At 41.7% G+C, this 8,577-nt stretch overlaps 1 protein-coding gene across 4 annotated transcripts in view; it reads right to left on the reverse strand.

Annotated features, from left to right (window-relative positions):
- LIMA1 (LIM domain and actin binding 1) overlaps window positions 1-8,167 on the reverse strand; it is a 111,117-nt gene extending 102,950 nt beyond the window's left edge. For 2 of the 4 annotated variants that reach the window (XM_063646925.1, XM_054445583.2), the window contains exon 1: window positions 6,649-8,167. The gene's annotated coding sequence lies outside the window, so the exon portion shown is untranslated. The remainder of the gene's footprint in view (window positions 1-6,648) is intronic. The other 2 variants (XM_063646927.1, XM_063646926.1) reach the window with 2 other exon arrangements.
- Between the last annotated feature and the right edge of the window lie 410 nt (window positions 8,168-8,577).

Raw genomic sequence — 8,577 nt, forward strand, 5'->3', positions numbered from 1 at the left:
AGGCACGAGAATCACTTGAACCCTGGAGGAGGAGGCTAAAGTGAGCCAAGATCGTGCCACTGCACTCCAGCCTGGGTGACTGAGTGACACCCTGTCTCAAAAAAAAAAAATCTATAGATAAGTAATAATATACTATATACAAAATTAAAAGGCAAACTGGTTAAATATTTGACCACAGGACAAAAAATTAATATTCTTAAAATAGAAGAGTTTATACAAATCACAAAGAAAAACACTAAGAATGGTTCTGTATGAAGTAGAAGAAGTTGTTAAATAACTTGCCTTGGAGACGTACACCCTCTAGTCACAAAATGAGACATTTTTCACATACATTGTAGATAATGGAGTTTTGTGGCACAGGTCAGCAGAGCTTCTGTGATTTTATCCTACCAGTTTCCAAGTGTCAGTCTATGGGAATGCCTAAAAAAATACCAATCTTTTTGACTTCTTTTTTTTTCTTTTCTTCCCCCAACTCCCACAGCAAGAACCCCATTCAATATTTTTTTATACTTCTATTTTCCTGAAAGTTAAAGGGCACAAACAAATTAAACTGTCCCCAGGCTCCCCTTGCTACTCCGGTGGAAACTGCCTTTACTGCATCCAGTCTTTCCTCGGGCTCTATATATCTAAAATTAGGTGAAAGGTTAGAGATGAGACAGAAAGTAATTCCAGAATGTCTAGTGAACAGTAGTAGCTCCAAAGGCATCCTTTCAGCACAGAGGTTGTCCGGTCTTGGGGATCAAAAGCCCAACCCTCTCATTTTACAGATGAGGCTCTGAGTCAATGAATCAATGACTTGTCCAAGATCACCTGATTGGCTGATGACAACATTAAGTTGGGAATCCTGACTCTCAAACAGCACCCTTTCCATTCTGCAGTACTGCTTCATTGATCACAAGCTCTGGCCCCTCAAAACAATGGGCATTTATAACACCACAATTCCAACTTCTGTATACTTTCCACTTTATCACTCCACTCACTCTATTTGGTCTAATAAAAGCCTGTGCTTCCCCCACAAAACGCTCCAAATAAAAGAATACCAAACAAAAAACCAACATAATTAAAATGTTAACGCCCAAATAAAAATGGGAATGGGATTAACCCAGACATAATTCACAGAAGAAACAGAAATGAATGTATGAAAAATGTTCTCTCTCACTAGCAAAGAAATACAAATTAATTCACTTCTGCCTATCAAATTAGTAAAGATTAAAAAATAATATTCAGGCCGGGTGCAGTGGCTCATGCTGTAATCCCAGCACTTTGGGAGGCCGAGGTGGGAAGATCTCCTGAGGTCAGGAGTTTGAGGTCAGCCTGATCAACATGGTGAAACCCTGTCTCTACTAAAAAACACAAAAATTAGCCAGACAGGCTGGGCGCGGTGGCTCATGCCTGTAATCCCAGCACTTTGGAAGGCCGAGGTGGGCGGATCACGAGGTCAGGAGATTGAGACCATCCTGGCTAACACGGTGAAACCCCGTCTCTACTAAAAATACAAAAAAAAAAAAAATAGCCAGGTGTGGTGGCGGGCACCTGTAGTCCCAGCTACTCAGGAGTCTGAGGCAGGAGAATGGCGTGAACCTGGGACGCGGAGCTTGCAGTGAGCAGAGATTGTGCCACTGCACTCCAGCCTGGGCGACAGAGAGAGACTCCATCTCAAAAATAATAATAATAATAATATTCAATGTTACCAAGGCTGCACTAAGATGGGCACTCACAATCACTGCAGTTGAGAATGTTAATTAGTCTAATCTTTACAAAAAGCAATTTGGGAGCAGGTTTAGTATTTTTAAATTTTCACACCCCTTGACTGGTAATTCAATCTCTGGGAATCTAACCTAAGGAAATAATGAGTGATTTGCACAAAGATTTATGCATAAATTTGTTCTCAATTGTTTTCATTTAATGTAAAACCAAAACAATTAAATTATGCAACCTCAATATAATAAATTATTAAATAGATTACAATGGAGATTAAATATCCATTTAAATGTTTTCAAAATTTTTTGATGCTATGAAAAATAATATAAAGCAAAAAAAGCAGACACAAAACTATATCTACTGCAACAGTATGAGTTCAATTACCTTTGTGTTTATGTGAGTGTGTGTATATCAAAGAAAACAAAACCACTGAAAGGAAATATATCAAATGATAGATCTCTCTGGAGCAGATTATAGAATATGGGTTATTTTGTCTTCTTTATAATTTGTTTTTTCCACATTTTCTTTTTTTTTTTTTTTTTGATATGGAGTCTTGCTTTGTTACCCAGGCTGGAGTGCAGTGGCATGAGCTTGGCTCTCTGCAGCCTCTGCCTCCTGGGTTCAAGGGATTCTCCCGCTTCAGCCTCCTTGGTAGCTGGGACTACAGGCGTGCGCCACCACGCCCAGCTAATTTTTGTATTTTTAGTAGAGATGGGGTTTCACTATGTTGGCCAGGCTGGTCTCAAACTCCTGACCTCAAGTGATCCACCCGCCTCAGCCTCTCAAAGTGCTGGGATTACAGGCATGAGCCATCACACCCGGCCTGTTTTTTCCACATTTTCTATAATAAACATATATAATTTTTATTTTATAATAATCTATAATTTTTATTTTTAAATGTGTTGGCATATATGAAAATAAAACAAGAATTATACATACAATATGAAAAAAGTTTTTTAAAAAGATAAATTTTCAGGCCACTTACATGGAGGTGATAGTGGAAGTCATGGAAAGAAATCAGATTATACAGGGAGAAAGTATAGTGAGAATAGGAAGCTGAGCAGGGCTATGGTGAACCCGGCATTTAAGGGGCAAAAAGACTGAGTTAATGGAGTATGGGAGTAAGTGGTTAGATTAGAAAATGGAGAACCAGATAGTAGTCATGTCAAGAAAAGCAAATGAAAGGAAGAACTAGACAAGTTGTTCACTTGGTCAATTATTGCCAAGGGGTAAGGAAGATGACAGCGAGGGGCCATTAGACAGAAACCACTGGATACTATGCACGGACAGACAGCTTTCCTGTAGTGCTGGAAGCCAAATTTTTGCTCAGGCGCCAAATCTGAGCAAATGTTAGTAAAACTGACTATGAAATAAAGAAGTCCCGGGGCATTAGCCTGAATTTCAGTTTATGGAAAAAAAAAAAAAAAAAAAAAAAGATTGTGGAAATCTAAAACTAAGTAAAACGGATATTGGGACTAATTTATGGGTAATGAAACAAGAATGGCAATACTTTGTGCAAGACAAAACATATTTGAAGGACTGTAAAGTTTTCCATATCATAAGCTCTGTTACAGAATAATTAAGGGGCAAAATAGATCCACACTTGTTATCAGAAGTACAAAAAAGTTGCATCTTTTTTTTCCCTAAAGATGAAAGTTCTTAGTTTCAGAGTAGTAGTATTTTTTTTTTTTTTTTTTTGAGACGGAGTCTCACTCTGTCACCCAGGCTGGGGACAGTGGCGCGATCTCGGCTCACTGCAAGCTCCGCCTCCCGGGTTCACGCCATTCTCCCACCTCAGCCTCCCGAGTAGGTGGGACGACAGGCGCCCACCACCACGCCCGGCTAATTTTGTTTTTGTATTTTTAGTAGAGACGGGGTTTCACCATGTTAGCCAGGATGGTCTCGATCTCCTGACCTCGTGATCCGCCCACCTCGGCCTCCCAAAGTGCTGGGATTACAGGCGTGAGCCACCGTGCCCGGCCCAAGGTAGTAGTATTAACAAATTATTTAAAAGAAAATCAAAAGAATGTAAAATTTTCATGGTATCATGTTAACTTCTTATGAGTGGACACAGGAAGTCTCTAGAAAGTTTTCACATGTCAAAAAATCATCTGACATGCTGAATAATGGATTGCTTGTTAGGTCAAACTCCATCCTTTTTATGAAAAGAGGTCTTTAGTAGCACAATAATTTGACTGAGTCCTGAGGACTCTGCACCCAGCTTCAGAATAAACTCATCAGTATGGTCCTACCTTATCATCCACCATAGAATCTCAACTCCATAATCATTAAGTAGAAACTACTTCATTTACAACCACTGGTTTGTTAATAACCTGAAGAGGCTGTGTTAAGTAACCTCACCTGGAGATTACTGTATGCAATCTAAAATGAAGTACCTTAATTTTCTATCAAAAAACATACAGTGAAAGACAATAGCAAACTTAAAAAACAATTGCCTTTTCTAATGGAAATTACTGACTCAGGACTCAAGTTATACATTTTCCTAACTGCAGAAAGGGTACAATTCTAATCTAAAAGTCATCTATCTAATAGTGTATGGAATTACGAATGCCTGAAACTAGTTTCACTGTCAATTTAAATAATAACAAATTCTTCCAATTTGTGGTTAGGTGCCCTATTATGCCAAAGATGTCTAATGAACTCCCACACTCTCAATATTCTTTTGTGTCTGTGTGTGTATGTCTTTGATAAATTTTTTTGGTACAGGGGCTCTAAGTTAATTGCAGTTAACTGGTGAAAAATACCAGAGAAAATATAAGAATTTGAAACCTGAAGAAACAGTAGTCAAAATTATACTTAAAAACATTTTTCCCCACCCACCTATCTACCCTGTCTTCCCCACCCAAGAAAAAAAGAAAGAGAAAAACATTTTGAGGGCACCTTAGCAGGAAAAAGTATCCGCTGTCACCAAGATGTGAATTGTTTTAGCTTCTGAAGCTTTCTCTTAGAATTATTAGGTTGAAATTAGCCCCACCTTTAACCAGAGTCTGGAACAAAGCTTGAGTGTACCAAGTTAAAGAAAGTTATACAATGAGGTAATTTTTACAAAATGGCACTCCTTTGCTAATGTTGCCAATATACTGTTCTCTTCCCAGGGACTACCTGATAACAACACTTCCCAGCGCAATACAGAACAGTGGAAACAGATCCAACTATTTACTAAATGCCACATTAACAACAGGGTCTAATCCCATTTTCCATAGGCCATAGAGTTGGAGGGAGAGGGTAAGAAATATGAAGTGATACAAACACATAGATCGAAGAGAATCACTCATTATTACTCAGAGGTTTTTGTTTTTAAGGAAAAGCAGAAGAGAGAATTAAAAAACAAAACAAAACACCTATATTCCTCATGCTCCTACAGTACCCTGGGCTGACCTCTAGTATAGAAATGACCTCACTAATACCATAAATTGTATGTGGATCTGTCTAACCCACTAGATTTTAAGTTCTTTTAGGGTAAAGACGTTTGGCACTTTGAATCTACAGTAGGACTGACAGGAAAGGCACTCAATATTTTGTCCAAAGAATGAAATAAGTTCCTAAACTAATTACCTAGTACATTATATGTTGTTCTATCAATGCAAAACAAGAAAACATATATGAACACACACTTTTTTTTGCCTTCTTTCACGCCAACTCTATAATTTTTTGAAGATCTATCTAAAACGTGATCATCCTGCACCCAGGTTATACCTCTACAGGAACTTAGAACATGTTGTTGGGGGTCATGTTCTTTTGTGCCTACATCATACCTCAGAAGAAAGGATTGGTGTTATTTCATGGCTCCTGAAATATTTAGCATTTGTGAATAGTATTGGTAACTAAGCAGATAAAAGGTACTCTGTTAAACCATTTAAAACAAGAGCAAAAGAATACTTAATGCAAAACAAAACCTCTCCCCAAAATGGGCATTGTCTTAAAAACTGACAACTCCTTAAGTACCTTTGACTAACCTGAAAAGTCAAGTCAATTGAACCATCTGGATTAGGCAGATCTGGATTAGGCAGACTTATCTTTTATTTTTATTTTTATTTATTTATTTATTTCTTGTAGAGACAAGGGTCTCGCTAAGTTGCCTTGGCTGGTCTCAAACACCTGGGCTCAAGCGAGCCTCCCGCCTCAGTTTCTCAAAGTGTTGGGACTATAGGCGTGAGCCACTGCGCCCGGCCAAGGCAGACTTTTGAAAGCTGGAGTTAGGTACAAGACAATAGTAGTTCAAATATCTCTCACTAGGATCAGCTAAACCGTTCTTGCAAGCATCAGTAAGGAGGCTAGGAAGGGTGCCAGATGGTTCTTTCCTAGCAGCTACAACTTCAAGCTTTAGTATGTGTAGCCAGGGGTGTACAATTACCTTACATTAACACCTACATATGTCGGGGGCAAGTGCCAGCGATATATACACGATAGCGATTCGGGGATGACACATCGGCTGCAAGGACTGCTATATTCTCAACATTCCTCAAAAGGGTGTAAGTGTCTTAAACAGAGTTCAGCTGGCGTAATGGAAGGGGAGAAAAAATCGAAGAGAGGGAATGGCTGAAAATGAAGGAAAAAGTGCAGTTGAATATTAGAGTATTTCCCTGGAAGGAGCGTATTTGGAGTTTTAATGAATTGCCACCTTCCTCCACCACACCAGAAAGTATACAGTTAGAATGGAGTGTTCTCGGTGGGAGAGGACGGGGTATTTGCAGCTCCCGCCCTTGGGCAGCAAAGGCTCAGCCCGACGTAAGCACTCCCCACCCAGCGCAGGCCCCAGAAGTGAGGAAAGAACGGAGGATCAGCGTCCCTCGACCCCTTATCTCGAGGGGGAGGGACTCACACTCCTTGCACTCCCCCCACCCCAAAAGTCGAAGGAGAAAGAGGGTGTGGAGAGAAGCCGGGGTCTTCGCGCACTCTCCGGTTGTGGAGTGAGAAGGCCCTTACCTGGCTAAAAGCCGCCTTTCCTCTGCGCTGCTACCACTCCTGTCACAGGTCCCGGCGCTCTACCTAGCGCACCTGTCGCGACCAAGCTGCGAACACCTACTGCTCCTGCGGCCCCGCCCCGGACCCCGCCCATCGCCGCGGGGGCGCGCACGCCAGCCAGCCTCCCGTGCGGCCTCGGGCTGAGCGTGCGCGCCACCGGCTACGTGCCCAGCGCTCGCGTCTGCTCCAGTCGCTCTGGCAGTGCGGGACGCTGGCGATGGGATAAGGTGTGTTGCTGTCCGGGGCCTAGTCTACCTCGGCACGCCTTTCTCTGAAGGAGACAGGCGCTTGCACGACGTGGGCCTCTGTGCAGCTCTACTTTGGCCTTAACTCCTTCAGACTCAAAGTTACCGCAGTTTGACTCTGGAGCCACTCAGGTTTTTCCTAAGCTCAACTTTAGCCAGCTAGGTTCCTGGTGCTTTGGGGGTAAGTTTTGTGCAGGGAGGGTGTTTTAGAGGAGGCTGTGTGGTGTAGTGGAAAAAGCTGAATTAAGTTCATTAATCCTGAAAACGGTTTGACAAGGGCGGATGACGTCCAAGTTCTCCAATAGCTGTTTTTACTCTTCCACTCAGAATAGGAACTGTGCTAATAATGGTTTGGAGACCGTCAATTGGCCTAGCACTTGGCCATCCTGCCCCCAAATTCTTGTCCCACTTCCGTGCCAGCTGAATGATGCCTTTTGATAGTATCCTTCTTTCCTGTACCTCAAGCATAGTAGCGTTTCAGACCACAAGTTTTCTGAAGCTTTTCGGAATTCATGCAGCTTGATGCGTTATTAGTAGGGGCTGCTCGTGGGAAAACGCTTGTAATTACACTTCCTAAAGAAGTTAATGAAAATGTGTAAGGAGAAGAGAGATTTCCAACAGATGATGAATATGCCAGCCAGTTATTCCTTTCTTCCTTCAAATATCCAGCCTAGACTGATTTCTGGATAGGTATTGTAGAAATAAAAATTTCAGACAAAACAGACTTAGATTTTGTATCGGACAACAGTCAAAACCAGAAGAGGCTCAGACACCCCTGCTCTAGCTGCCTAGGCATCAAACTTTATAGGCTGAACACGAAAGTAAAGAAATTTGATTGGCTACAGCTAAGCGTTTGCCTTATTTGGCTGTGGTCACATGGGAGGTCCCTAATTATATAACCACTTGGCTGGTTGTCTGTTTGTGATTGGTTGAAACTCCATTCAAAATCAGGTACAAGGGGCCGGGCGCGGTGGCTCACACCTGTAATCTCAGCACTTTGGGAGGCTGAGGCAGGCGGATCCTCTGAGGTTAGGAGTTCGAGACCAGCCTAGCCAACATGGTGAAACGCCGTCTCCACTAAAAATACAAAAATTAACTGGACGTGGTGGCAAGTGCCTGTAATCCCAGCTACTCGGGAGGCTGAGGCACGAGAATCACTTGAACCCGGGAAGTGGAGATTGCAGTAAGCAGAGATCTCGCCACTGCACTCCAGCCTGGATGAGAGAACGAGACTCCCTCTCAAAAAAACAAAACAAACAAAAGGTACAAGGAATAACTCTAAATTTTGGGTTGCTTTCTGGGTACAAAAACAACTCCAAACTAATGGCCTGCTACTTATTTTGCATTAACAGTATCAAGTATCAAGACTCCAGCAAAAGTGGCAGGCAGCATGGGAATGCTAAAGAGCATACAATATCAATACAGGATAGTACTCCAGAAAATACCTTACCCTGCATGTGGCATTCCCTCAATAGATGTCTCCCCTCCCCCCAATATTTTTTTTAGCTCTGTGCTTTAGTGGATACAAAAATTACTTGCTTTCCCAAAGCCTCCTTTTGAAGATAGAGCTAGCATTAGGTTGATTGCTAAATTTTCAGGGATTTTATGAGCCAGTTCATAAGCACAACCATTATTAGAAATCAAA

Source organism: Pongo pygmaeus, chromosome 10 (genome assembly GCF_028885625.2).
Source record: "Pongo pygmaeus isolate AG05252 chromosome 10, NHGRI_mPonPyg2-v2.0_pri, whole genome shotgun sequence".
NCBI classification, from domain to species: domain Eukaryota; kingdom Metazoa; phylum Chordata; class Mammalia; order Primates; family Hominidae; genus Pongo; species Pongo pygmaeus.